The sequence below is a fragment of the Benincasa hispida genome, chromosome 5 (assembly GCF_027475165.1).
Source record: "Benincasa hispida cultivar pf3 chromosome 5, pf3_genome.v1.1, whole genome shotgun sequence".
Taxonomy (NCBI): Eukaryota; Viridiplantae; Streptophyta; class Magnoliopsida; order Cucurbitales; family Cucurbitaceae; genus Benincasa; species Benincasa hispida.
The window spans coordinates 54797879-54813411 of record NC_143482.1 but is presented as its reverse complement, the minus strand read 5'-3'; positions in this window follow the sequence as shown (position 1 = coordinate 54813411).

Genomic DNA, 15533 nt, shown 5'->3' with positions numbered 1-15533 from the left:
TATTTCTTAGTCGAGAATAACCCTTACTGTGGATAAAACAATCCCAACACCAACTGCTAGTCATTGCAAGGAGCTAACCATCACCAACGCATAGGATGACCGTCCATTCTTGACACATGGCTCACTCGCACGGCTTGCTTGGCATGGGCGCATGGTGCTGGCCACCAACGCATAGGTGTGCTGCATAGGTTGGCCACTCGACACATGGGCGTGCTTGGTCGCATGGGCTGCACACGGCGCCTTGATGCTTGGCCGGGTGCTTAGGCACATGGGCGTGCCACTTCGACACATGGGCATGCGACGTGTGTTGGCCATCACTCGCTTGCTCGCATGGGTGCATGGTATGGGCTGCGCGCTTGGCTACATGGTAGGGCACTTCGACGCACGGCATGGCTGCTTGACAGGGTGCTCACCGCATGGGCGTGGCCGCTCGGCAGTTCGCTCAACGCATGAGCGTATCCACTAGACACATGCATCCGGCCGGGGCTACTCAATGCATGGCCTGGGCGCTGGCCGAGGCTGCTCGACGCATGCCACCCTCCAGCCCTCCTGCCATCCCAATGCCTCACTTCCATTTTCTTTCCTTCACCAATGCATCCAATGCATCCAATGCATCCAACGTATCCATCATCCAATGCATCCAACGCATCAAATGCATCTACCCACCAATTTCTACACTTAGCCAAATTTTTTCCAAAATTTCCCCAAAAGTCAACCTTCCAAATTTTCTCTTTTCTTCTAATTTCCATTCTTTTCTCTACCATTCCACACTAGTTTTCACATCAACCTACTCAGCACACTAATCTCAATAGGGAACATACTCAAGTAGAGAAATTAAGATTCGGGGTTCACAAAAGCCTAGTACAAGAAAATCTCCCACTTGCCCTAGTCCAGCTGCGGGTGATCCTGTAAACCCATGCTCTGAAGGTGACCCTCTAACACTGTAGTCATGAGAGCCTTCGTAAACGGGTTAGCAACATTGTGCTCCAAAGCGATCTTCGTGATGATCACGTCCCCTCGATGTACTATCTCGTGGATCAGATGATACTTCTGCTCTATGTGTTTGTGGTGCCTATGACTCCTAGGCTCTTTGGAGTTTGCCATTGCCCCGCTATTATCACAATAGAGGGTAATGGGCCTAGCATATCTGGAACAACTTCCAGTTCTGTCAAAAACTTCCTGAGCCAAACAACCTTCTTAGCAGCTTTGCAATCGCTACGTACTCCGCCTCAATAGTGGAGTCGGCGATGCACCCCTTCTTAGTGTTTTGCCACACTACAACTCTTCCGTTAAGAGTAAAAACTGACCTTAAAATGGACTTGTAAGAGTCTCTATCAGCCTGAAAGTCAAAATTTGTGTATCCAGTAAGAAACAAATCCCTAGATCCATACATGAGCATGTAGTCCCTCGTTCTCCGAAGATACTTGAGGATGTTTTTCACTGCGGTCCAGTAACCTTGGCCTGAGTTAGATCGATACCTACTGACTATGCCCACAGTAAGCAACTATGTGATAAGCATCTATGCAATCTTGTAGCAAATGCTACACGATCGTGTAGCAAACTTTACACGATTGTGTAGCATTAGCTACACGGTCGTTTAGCAAATGCTACACGACCATGTAGTAAAAGCTACATGATCGTATAACAAGAGCTACACAATATCGAATATATGTTTTGACTTCTCCATCGAATATGTGCTCTGCAACTCTTCTTTGAAGCTTCCTGGGAACAACACAAGTGACTCAAACTTACAAATTATAGACTCAATTGCAAGATTAATGCCCAAAAACGTAGGGGCCTTTACAAACCAAAATTTTTAAATAAAGAAAGCCTTAAATAGAGTGTTCTATCCCAAAAGATCCATAAAAAAATCCACAACCATTCATCACATAAACAGAATGCAGATTATAAAACCTATAAATACTGTAAACAATTCAATAAAAGAATGGAATTTGGAACCAGAAACCTACAACCTGGCTTTGATACCAATTAAAGGAACTCTAAAGGGGAGCGAACCTTGAGCGGAAGCGGATCGACCAAATTCCATTTTTATTGAATATAATGTTTACAGTAAACAATAAACAAGATATGCATTTAATTATAAATTACAACATGCTTTAGAAAACGTTTCAAGAAACCTCATATTTGAAGACCTTTCTTCACGTTTTCCCTTGAACGGATCACAAACTCCTTGAAGACTTTCTTCAAGATTAACCTTGAACAAAACCGAACACTACCATTAATGTTACTTTGGTATTCTAAGGGTGAAAACCCAGGAGTGGTGGGCTATGACTACTTTGGTTATAAGGGAAAAACTTAATGTAGAGGAGGAAGGATTGAGAAATGTCCTAAAGACTCAAACACACAAAACTCTTCTGTAGTTTTTTTTTCTTTCTCAATCTTGATTAACTAACAAGTTACTAGAAGAAGGAAAAACTTTTTCTTTTCTACTTGCTAAAAATAACCACCACCTACTTACGTGTGTGGAGAGAAAAGAATGGGAAAGGAGTTATAACTCCCTTCCTTATTATTAAAATAATAAAAATATAAATATAAATATGATAACTAACTTACCATATTATATATATACATTAAATTATATGTTATATCAAATATAACATATAACCTATAGTTTTAATATTGTATCACATACAATATAAACTATAGTTTCTTTTCTCTTTTATATAACATTTAATATAAATCTTATTTATACTAAATTTAACAATTACGAATCCAATTCACAGAAACTATAATTGAATCTCATTAAAATATTCATTTCCTCCCATTAAGCTATAATGTATCAATACATTATGACAATTATATCACATATAATTGAAACAACTTAATTATATCATATATAATTAAATATAATTAAATCCCTCTATTAATTTAGACAATTCAAATTAATAAAAAAAGATTGATTCTCAACTAAATCCTATTGAGCTACTAAGGGGACCTCATGGTCCTATAGCTTGGAGCTCCAAAGGTACATGAATAATTAATTAAACTCTTTAATTATATTATTTATCATCCATTAACTGTTGGGCACTCCACTGATGACCGACAACTACACTTTTCGCACTACAGATATATTTCTATGTCCATTAGATATAACCAATCAATAGTACGATAATCCTTCACAAATTGCTCGTAAATACAGCTAGGCCAAATTATCGTTTTGCCCTTGTAGTTACCTCTAACTTCTTAAGTACCACTGATCCCTCTAATGAACAATAGATCATAGTCCAACTATGACTAATTCCCTCTCGGGCCAGAAGAGGGTGTGATGCCACATTGTTCAAGACCCAGAATCAGTCCTTAAAGGAGCAATTTATCTATTTACCCCTACCTCAGAGAATGAGTGAATTCCATCTCTGTATAGATGTGTTCTCAGCTCTCTAATCAGATGAATCCCCAAAATGGTAGGCTTGTTGAGTCGATAATCTGACCACTCTCACCCCATACAAATCAAAGGACTGCCCTCATAGGCAGGAGTGCAAAACTCACTCAGGATTCAGGTCATGTTACCTATGGTCATCCTAGTGAAATGTAAGTCTCTATTATGAACGGTGTTATATAATGAGATTAAACATTTCGTGGTCCGATTTTATACAAACTCCTTTGTATAGAATATCCCTGTTCGCATGTCTATACATGAACGATCAAGCTCAGATCATTTGTAGCACTTTACAGCAATTGTAACACCTACAAAGCGAGTCATACTCGTAGTGTCACCAGGATAAGGTACCCAGCCTTATCCATCTACTACAAACCATTTAGGTTATCACTTAAAAATGATCCACCCGTGTGTCTCTACATACATGTTTAAGTTACTAAGATAACCTTAGATGTTAGTTTATTGGTTTGTGGTTAATGAAACTAAAATATCATATATTTTATAGATAATGAATAAAATATCATATATCTTATTAAATACATAATGAGTTTGTTAAAAAATGTTTACAAACTATAGGACCCTAGGAGATTTAGGGCATCAATCCCAACAGTTTCATCAACAACAATTATTATGAACCAGACAAGGGCAAATAAGGGATTTAGGAATTTGTGGCCATCTGCATGTCATGTGAGTTGCCAAAAATTTTATTCCTCGGCGATTTTGTCATTTTTCATAATGAAACCTTAAATTTTGTCAAACGCTCCTATTTTCCTAGTACTTATTAGTTTTAATATTAATTAAAAAGGTAACTCATGCAACCTATGAGTACCCATTTGTTATGGTCTAGTTTAGTAGTATGAGTATTTTTGTTCTTATTTTTAATTTTTAATATATATTTTTTATTTGTTTCTCCTACGTAATTTGAGGTGGTTAGAAAAAAAAGTGCAAAATGCACTTAAATATTACTCAATATACTATTGTAAGAGAATAACAAGATTATGGTGTAAATTAAAAGTTCTGAGGCTCGATCGTTCTATACAAGCTTTTTACATATTGATTTGGAGGAAAAAATCAATTGATATCTACAATTATCAGAGTTATATCAAATAAAACATTAAGCTAATACTTATATCAAATTAAACATTGGGTTATTATAAGCGAATGAATATAAACCTTTTCTTTCCTGATTTATACCTATTCATTTATAGTTACCTCGAAACCACTTAATTTATATATACATATCACACCATATTTTTCAAATACGTAAAGAAAATGAGGGAAATGAAAAGATTAAAACCATTGAGTGTAGATATTTCCACAAGCGTAATCATATTTTAGACAACTATCCTACTCGACCATCTCGCCATCTAGGTTACACCGTTAAGACAAAAAAGTCCTCCAAAACTGGTCCTCCATCTATTGTTGCAGCCACCACCTCTTCTGATGTGACATCTTTTGTTCCTCCGAGTCTTCAGGTCAGTGATCTTCAAGATTTGCTCAAACAGGTGTTATCTTCCAATTAGCCTGCTTTTGCTATCACACCAGGAACATCTTGGCTCCTTGATTCAGTTTGTTGCAATCATATGACTTTAGATATAACTTTGTTGTCTTCCTGCACCCCTATCAAAACTCTTCCTCCAGTTCATTCAGCTGATGGTACACATGAATATTTCTCATATTAGTACTGTTAGTACACCAACCATAAACCTTTTCGATACTTACCATGTCCCTAGTTTGACATTCAATCTTGTTTCTGTTGGTCAATTGTGTGTCCTAGGACTAATTGTTTTCTTTTCTCCTCATGGTTGTCAAGTTTAGGATCCATGGATGGGCCAGACAATTGGCACGGGTCGTAAGGTGGGAAGATTATTTGAGTTCACGTTCTTTCAGCCACCCGTTCTCTCATCTATTTCTGCTGCTGGCATTGATACCGATACATATCAATGTTGGGTTTTATGCCTCGAAACTCGTAGATAGTAAATGTAAATAATTGATCGTCATCATAAAGTGTTATCGATGTTATTTCAATAAGTGTTATTGATTGTGTTGTACTTGTTTTGTCTTAATAACCCTAAATCCAATAAATTAACATCATAGGTTGTCTTTTGAGTCTTGAACTATATGTGGAAACATACATGGATCAATGTTCAAGATACAATCTAAAGGATCTATAGTATAGGGATAAGACTGGGTACCTTATCCTGGTGACACTATGGGTACAACCCACTTTGTTTTTAATACAATTGCAATGATGCAACACGTTCGTATTGGCAACATGCAAGTGAGGGTATCCTATGCAATAAATTTGTATAAGATCAGAATGTGAAATAGTAATCACGAGATGTAACTCCGTTGACTAGTTAGGTTTCTATTTCAATGGGATGATCTAGGACCCTTAGTCTTAATAATTATCCTATAATGAAATCCTATTTAAGAAGGATTATCCTTTGATTTGTATGGGTGAGAGTGGCTAATTTATCGACTCGATATGCCTACCATTTTGGGGACAAGATCGAATGGGAAGGTAGGAACATAATAATACAAGATGAATTTCACCCCTTCCCAATAATTACTGGGTTAAAATCCCAAGTGCGGTGGAAAAAAAGTTCAGACCATTTTCATATTTTAATAACAAATTAATAGAGGAAATAAAATTTCGAAACTCTTATAATCGTTGACAACTCTAGAGGGCTTCACAAAATTTTTGGATCTATGATCTTGATTCCTCTACTACAAATTAAGTGAACACCACCAAAATGGTCTCATCAGTAGCCCAACCAAAATGGTTTCATCGGTATTCTTCATAGATTAGTGAGGTATAAGGAGGTGGGATCCTTGGAGGGAATTTTTTACAAAAAAAAAAAAATCATAGAAGACCAAAAGCTAGAGAGGAAAAAAAAACTAATTTTTTGATGTAGAGAAAACTGAGAGGGAGGAGGAAGTTGGGGATAAGATCTCTCTTTGATGACGTAAATTTAATTATACGATGCATGTCTTAAGTTATTCGTTTGTTCTCATGCGTCGGTGGTCATGCTTGGAATGAAATGTATGCGTTGATCTTATATGCAATGCGTTCCTATCACAAGTTTTCTTGCGCTTTCGCCAAGTATAATGAGAACGCAAGTTTCTTGGGTGATCTGATGTCGAACTCAGGGACTTGTAGCTAAATGGTATGCAGTAAAGTGTATGCAGCGAATAAATAAAAGAATGATGAGGGTTATGGGCTAAGCACTACTCCTACTCCTAACTAACAGATTAAGCGGTGGAAGTATGAATGGGAGGTAGAGACAAGACAACTGTTGACGTGTAGTAAAATGGATGGAAAAATAAATAAAATGGTGAGGATGTCTTCATCGTAACCCTAAGCTTGACCACAAGGGTAACCTCAGCTGGTGCAAACTTATGCGATCATGCTATACACACCTAACGAAGACGCACGCGATGTGTAATAGCAAATAGAGCTTATTCCTAAGTCTCTATTCTTGCTTATGTGATCTTAATCTAGCTCTCTCAAGCCTAGATTCTAACCTAGCTCTCTCGAGTCTTAGGTTCTTTCTTTAGACTCTCTCTCGAGTAGCTCTAAAGGGGTGATGGTCGCATACATAAGACAAGATAATCACATAAACATGGGTGACGTAAGATTATTCCTATCTCTAGTGAACACTTGCTTACATTGCTTAATGAGATCAACTACTTACCCTCCCGGGTAGTTGGTTGCTGCTGATTCTACTCATAGACAAGCATTGCATCCGCTTATAAACAAGTGTCGCTACAACTTCACACTAAGCAAATAAGGTTTTCTCACAACACTCACGCAACGCACACCTCCCGGTGATTTACTACATGCTTTATATTCCTATGTCGCATGATTAAGTATGCGATACTCTAACAGTCTTACTCAGTGATGCAATGAAAGTAAAGGATACTAAGAAAATGAAGATGGAGATGGTATCGAAGGAAATATAGAAATGCATTGATCACAAATTGTATTAATTCCTTAAGCCAAAATGTAATACAATATAAAGAAAGAAGATAAATGGAGGGCCAATTGGAAGCAATGTCTTTCTTCCAGCAGATGTGTGTCAAGGCTGCTGGTGGTGCCATGAATGGGCGGTGGAGTAGACTCTCTCGAGCTCTAACTCCGGCGAAGGCTCCGGTCGTCACTCAGAATGATTGAAGGGGATGAAGAACTCTCAAGCTATCTTCTCACTCTTTGGTCTAGATCACAAGGATCCGCCCTAAGGCAGGAAGCCTCAGGCGAAAAACCTTGGATGATTTGAAATTCTGCTCAACGGCTTCTATTTATAGAGCTTGATCGCCGACAACATTAATGAACCTGCTCTGAATCTGACACTCGCAGCGTGATGGTCCTTTTCTGATTCTCTGCTGCTAACTGCATGGTAGGTGAAATGTCAGCATCACCTTTTGATAATCCCAATGTATGCGTTCATACTTGCATTCCACTAACCTTGTGATTGCCTTTCTATTATGGTTATCATTATGTGGCCGCAATCTCTCTGTGATGACCGCATTCGCTTGACGGCCTCAACTTCTATGTGATGGACGCATGCGGTTGATGGCCGCAACATCCATGCGTCGACGTATGCGTTTGCCTCTGCGATGGAGAGATCCTCGCATGTGGTCATCTTTGCGATAGCCTGGCTTCCACCATGCGATTGATTTCTGCGGTTGCTACAAAAATAAACAATTGAACGCATAATAACTCATAATAGTGGGTTAGTCAAGATTCTTAATGTCGATCGATGCAAACTCGTTTTCTCATGAATTCCTAACATAATCACCGCATATTCTACTTAACAGCCCTCATAATTCTAAATAAAAGGCCTATAATGACGTGATTTCTGCCCGTCACCACACCTCCAAACTTAGAATCATGCTTGTCCTCAAGCATGTGTTATACTCAAGAAATTTAATATTCACCCTTTGGCTTTCTTTTGCAATGACCAACCTCTCAGAATATAATTTACTCATACCTCTAACCATGGCAGCAATGCTCGCCTCCACTTCGGCTACTTCTCCAAAGAGATCTTTTCTAAGCTTAAATTCGGCAAGCCTTCGCTCAAAAAATGTTTACTCATTCCCTGCAATTTTGCATTTAGCTTTTAAGAATGTGTTCGTTGAAACAATTCAAAGCTTTGCGATTCTTATTAGAATGCGACATTGAACCTGGTTACGCTCTTCATTTTGGCTTACCCCCACATGTGTCATGTGGACAGCCAACTTTGGTTGTGTGCCATATTCAAGTCAACTCTTATCTTGGCTTGCGCCAAACAGAAGAGTTGCGCTTATTCGTTGATCCTGACGACTTACTTTCGTTTTGGTTTGCCCCCACGTGTGTCATGCGAACATCCAACTTTGGGTAAGTACCTTTCACAACATAACTTTTATCAACATGGGTTTCCCCATTGCGTTGACAGAGGAGTTGTTATTCCCAAAACTTTTTTTTTTGAATTGCATCGCAATGTAGTGAACGCATTTCTCTGGGACTGCTGCCACCCCCAAACTTAAAAGTTGGCAGTGCTCTCGCCGCAAAGCTAAAGACAAACTCAACAGGAATGCGATAACAAATGTTTGAACAGAAGTTTGCACATAATAAAACTTAGACTGCCAAATTTTGAAGAAGCTATTAAAAGTAAGGTGAGCCTTGCGATACTTAGTTATCGAATGTAGTGAATTATACGTACCATCATAGATACATCGCAAAGGAAAGCAATCGGACAAGGAGAATTTCAAAAGGACAATGCACAAAAGATAACAAGAAAAGAACCTTAAGTAGAACACACTTGCGACCATGCTTTAGAATTCATGCGATCGAAGCCATGCGTTGAATGGTGAAGAGGATTCTTCTGTTGTAACTGTGCACCGAGGAGAATTATTGTCGCACCTACAAGGAGTAAACGTACCACATCCAAGGAAGCAGCCGCATATCCAAAATAACAACAAAAAATAAACTAAACTAGAAAAGCAAGGTAAAGATAGAGTAAAAGATGTCCTTGGAGAAATTGGAGTGTTGTCACCGCAAGGAGTCTTCCATGCAGGAGATTACTCTCAACTGCTTAGGTCAAGAAGCTCGCCCTGACCATTAGAACTTCCGGCAATTGTTGGGTGCATGTTGGCCACCATGTGCTTAGAACTACCTTCAACTCATGCGACTGATTGCCCTTTTATCTTGGGGTCAATACTGGCTTTCAGCGCATCGTTTACACTTCAATACTGTTTGCAACTTGGTCGTACAAGCTACAATACTCCCAAGGTAAAAAGGTTACCCGTGAAAACACAAAACTCAACAAACAATTATCTGCCAAGTCCTTGGCAATGGTGCCAAAAACATGGTGACGTAAATTTGGGACGCAATTATGCGATGCATGTCTTAAGTTATGCGTTTTTTTCTCATGCGTCGATGGTCATGTGTTGGAATGAAATGTATGCGTTGATCTCAAATGCAATGACCATGTGTTCCTGTCACAAGTTTTCTTGCACTCTCGCCAAGTATAATGAGAACGCAAGTTTCTCGAGTGATCCGAGGTCAAACTCAGGGACTTGTAGCTAAATGGTATGCAGTAAAGTGTATGCGGCGAATAAATAAAAGAATGATGAGGGTTATGGGCTAAGCACTTCTTCTACTCCTAACTAACAGATTAAGCGATGAAAGTATGAATGAGAGGTAGAGATACGACAACTGTTGACGCGTAGTAAAATGCATGGAAAAATAAATAAAATGGTGAAGATGTCTTCATCGCAACCCTAAGCTTGACCGCAAGGGTAACCCCAGTCGACACAAACTTATGCGATCATGCTATACACACCCGAGAAGACGCACACGATGTGTAATAACAAACGGAGCTTATTCCTAAGTCTCCATTCTTGCTTATGCGATCTTAATCTAGCTCTCTCAAGCCTAGATTCTAACCTAGCTCTCTCGAGTCTTAGGTTCTTTCTTTAGACTCTCTCTCGAGTAGCTCTAAAGGGGTGATGGTCACATACATAAGACAATATAATCACATAAACATGGGTGACGTAAGATTATTCCTATCTCTAGTGAACACTTGCTTACATTGCTTAATACGATCAACTACTTACCCTCCCGGGCAATTGGTTACTGTTGATTCTACTCATAGACAAGCATTGCGTCCGCTTATAGACAAATGTTGCTACAGCTTCACACTAAGCAAATAAGGTTTTCTCACAACACTCGCGCAATGCACACCTCCCGGTGATTTACTACATGCTTCATATTCCTATGTCGCATGATTAAGTATGCGATACTCTAACAGTCTACTCAGTGATGCAATGAAAGTAAAGGATATTAAGTAAATGAAGATGGAGATGGAATCGAAGGAAATATAGAAATGCATTGATCACAAAATGTATTAATTCCTTAAGTCAAAATGTAATACAATACAAAGAAAGAAGAGAAATTGAGGGCCAGTTGGAAGCAATGTCTTGCTTCTAGCAGATGTGTGTCAAGGTTGCCAGTGGTGCCATGAATAGGCGGCGGAGTAGACTCTCTCGAGCTCTAACTCCGGCGAAGGCTCCAATCGTCACTCAGAATGATTGAAGGGGATGAAGAACTCTCAAGCTATCTTTTCACGCTTTGGTTTGGATCACAAGGATCTGCCCTAAGGGAGGGAGCCTTAGGCGAAAAACCTTGGATGATTTGAAATTCTGCTCAACGGCTTCTATTTATAGAACTTGATCGCTGACAACATTAATGGACCTGCTTTGAATCTGACACTCGCGGTGTGATGGTTCTTTTCTGAATCTCTATTGCTAACAACGTGGTAGGTGAAATGTCAGCACCTTTTGATAATCTCAATGTATGCGTTCATGCTTGCATTCCACCAACCTATTGATCGCCCTTCTATTATGGTTATCATTATGTGGCCGCAATCTTTCTGCAATGACTGCATTCGCTTGACGGCCGCAACTTCTATGCGATGGATGCATGCGGTTGATGGCTGCAACATCCATGCATCGACGTATGCGTTCGCCTCTGCGATGGAGAGATCCCCGCATGCGGTCGTTTTTGTGATAGCCTGGCTTCCGCGCATGCGATCGCTTTCTGCGGTTGCTACAAAAATAAATAATTGAACACATAATAACACATAATAGTGGGTTAGCCGAGATTCTTATGCCGATCAATGCAAACTCGTTTTCTGATGAATTCCTAACATAATCGCCGCATATTCTACTTAACAACCCTCATAATTCTAAATAAAAGGCCTATAATGACGTGATTTCTGCCCGTCATCACTCTCCCACATTAGCGAGCTTGTTATAACTAATTTATTTAACTAAATAACAATAAATTTATTTAATTTAAAAATAAATTAAATCAAATTTTATTTTATTAAAATAAATCAAATAGTTATTAATTAATCAAATTAATTAATAATAATTAAATATCTCATATTTAATTAAATATGTATTAGAATCATATTCTAATACATCACTCTCTCATAACCTATAGTTTTAATTCAGTTAATTTAATTAAATCAATGTTAATTAAATTTAATTAGATTGAATAATTAATTAATTCTCCAATTAATTAATCATTAAATTAAATATGATATTTAACTTAACCTTATAAATTGCATCACATTCAATTATTTTTCTCTCACATTACCTATAGTTTTAATATGAATTCTATTCATATTAAATTTAATATTTGAAATCTTTCAAATATTTAATTTTCCTATTAAATTAATTTTGAATCAAATTCAAAATAAATGTATATTATAAAGTTTAATTAAAATATAAACTTTATATTACAATGTATCACCATACATTATATTCTTTCCCTTAGTAAATTTGATCTTTTCAAATTACTTTAATTACCTCAATACCCTTTATGAACCACTAGTGGGACCTAATGGTCTTACAAATCATAAGCTCCAATGAAATGAGATTAATTGGCTAAACTCATTAACCAAGTTAATCAATATTCATTAAATATGGGTACACTCCACTATAGACCCACAGTTGCACTCTTCTCACTGCAGTGCAGGAATATTTCTGTCTAGTTAGTCATTCATGAGTATTCTAACACTAGCTGGGTCAAATTAGCATTTTACCCCTATGTTACCTCCATATCCTTAAGTACCAGTGTTCCTCTGATGAACATCATGTTTGTGGTCCAACCATCAAACAGAAACCCCTCTCGGGCCACAGTGAAAGGGTAGGGCCCTATGTTCAAGTCTCGGAGACACAACTTAAGGGAATACTCAACCACTTACCTTAAAGGAAGGAGTGAATTCCATCTCGTGAAATTATGTTCTCAGTTCCCTACTCAGTCTTGTCTCTAAAATGGTAGGCTTATTGAGTTGGAAAACTGGTCACTCTCACCCATACAAATTAAAGAACAATTCCTCATGAACAAGAGTCCATAACCCACTCAGAATTAAGACTAAGTTGCTTAAATCATCCCAGTGAAATAGAAACTCGACTAGTCAATGGAGTTACATCTAGTGGTTACTTTTTCGTGGTCCGGTCTTATACAAACTCATTGCATAAAATACCCCCAGTCACATGTCCCCTACACGAATTCTTGGATCATTGCATTTGTATCAAATACAAAGTGGGTCGTATCCATAGTGTCACTAGGATAAGGTACCCAGCCTTATCCATATACTATAGACCCTTTAGGCTGTATCTTGAAGATGATTCCCTTATATTTCCACATACAGTTCAAGACTCATACAAAAGTCTAAGATGTTAGTTTATTGGATTACAGTTATTTAGGAAAAATAAATATAAGATAAGCAATAATTATTCATTGTAATATATATTGATAACACTTTATATATGATCGATCAAATGTTACATTTACCATCTATGAGTTTTATGGCATAAAACCCAATATACAATAGAGTAAGTAGATAAGTGTTCCTTTAAGTGGTATCTGCGAGACTTGAACAAAGAGCCCTACCCTCTCACTAGCCCGAGAGGGATTTCTGTTTATGGGTTTGACCATAAACAAGTTGTTCACTAGAAGAGCACTGGTACTTAAGGATAAAGAAGTAACCCAAGGGTAAAATGGTAATTTTGACCCAACTGGTGTTACGAACACTCGTAAAGGACTAACTTGTTATTATTGGTTTGTATCTATGGACACGGAAATATATCTGCAGTGAGAAGATTGCAGTTGTGGGGCTTTAGTGGAGTATACCCACACTTAACGAATATTGATTGATAAGGTTAATGAGTTTAACCAATTAATCTCACATCATTGAAGCTTCTGATCTAGAGTTTCATGAGGTCTCCTTCCTAGCTCGTAAAGAAAATTGTGGTAATTATGTCTTGAATAGAGTTTGAAATGTTCAAATTCACTTAGGGAAATAGTATAATGTATAATGATACATTATAATATAAAGTTTATATTTTAATTAAAATTTATAATATAAATTTAATTTTGGATATGATTCAAAATTAATTTATGGGAGAATTAAATATTTAAAGGAGTTCAAATATTAAATTAATATGGTTTGGATTCATATTAAAACTATATGTTAAAATTAATGCGTATTGGATGCACATTAAAACTATAGGTTATGAGAGAAACAATTAAATATGATTCAAATGTGGGTTAAATTAAATATTTGATATTTAATTTGGTAATTAATTAATTAAAATAACTAATTATTAATTTAATTTAATTTGAATTAATAAAATTAATTGAATTCAAACTATAGGTTATGTGAGAGATGTTTCATTTAAATATGATTTAAATGAAATCATTAATTAAATTAGATTTAATTAATTATTAATTATTAGTTAATTAAATTAATTATTAATTTATTTTTAAATTAAATAAAAATTTAACTCCCACGTAGAGAATTATCAGAAACATGGGATGACTCCCACGTTTCTCCTTTTTCCATTGGTTATAAACTTGCAAAAAGAATTGAAGAACAAAGAGTGATTGATTCTCTTTTACAGAAATATTCTGTAAACAAAATTTTCTCTCCAAAAAATTCTCATTTTCTTCCCATAATTTTTAGTTCCCACATACTAATACTAAACATTCTCAGAGAATAGGAAGGTAGCTCATTGGTGGTGTTCTTGATTACAATCCCAAAGAAGAATTGGCCATTTCGTCTGAGTCGTCAAACGAAAATGAGTTTTTGTTTCCCTTTCTCTGTAGGATTTAATTTTAAATGCATGCGGTTTAATTTTGTTAAATCTCTATGATATTTTGTGTTTCCAATGTATTGGTATTTCATTTTCTAAATTAATTTTGAGAAAAGGTTCTGATTAATTCCACTGTGCTAGGGCTTTTAACACTATAATAGGTGGCATATTCGTCTTGGTCATGTTGCGGTTGATGCCCTAAATCTCAGTGAGTCCTATAGTTTGTAATTGTAATGTACAAACAGTTTATTTATTTAATAAAATCTAAGGAATTTTATTTGACATTTAGTAGCATTAACCCACAAAACCAATAAACTAAGATCCAAGGTTGTCTTCTGTAACTTGAGCATGTATGTGGAGACATACGTGTGGATCATGTTTAAGCGATAACAAGGTTGAGTATTTTATTCTAGTGACACTATAAATACGACCTGCTTTGTAGTTGTTATAATTATTCTAAAGTGCTACAAATGATCTGATCTTGATCATTCATTCGTGTTGAGATGTGTGAGTAGGGATGTTCTATAAAAGAGTTTGTATAAGACTAGACCACGAAATGAATAGTCTCACTATATAATACTGTTGATAGAAGAGACTTACATTTCACCAGGATGACCTTTGGTGACTTAACCTGAATCTTGAGTGAGTTGTGAACTTCTGCTTATGAAAGCGGTCCTTTGATTTGCATGGGTGAGAGTGATCAGTTCGTCGACTCAATATGCCTACCATTTTGGGGATTTATCTGATTAGAGAGTTGAGAATGCAACTATTTAAGAGGGAATTCGCTCATTCTCTATAGTTAGAGAAAGTAAAGAAATTGCTCCCTTAAAGGCTGATTCTGGGGCTTGAACAATGTAGTGCCACACCATCTCTTGGCCCGAGAGAGGTTTGATCATAGTTAGACTATGACTCATTGTTCATTAGAGGGATTGGTGATACTTAAGGAGTTAGATGTAACTACAAGATCGAAACGGTAATTTTGGTC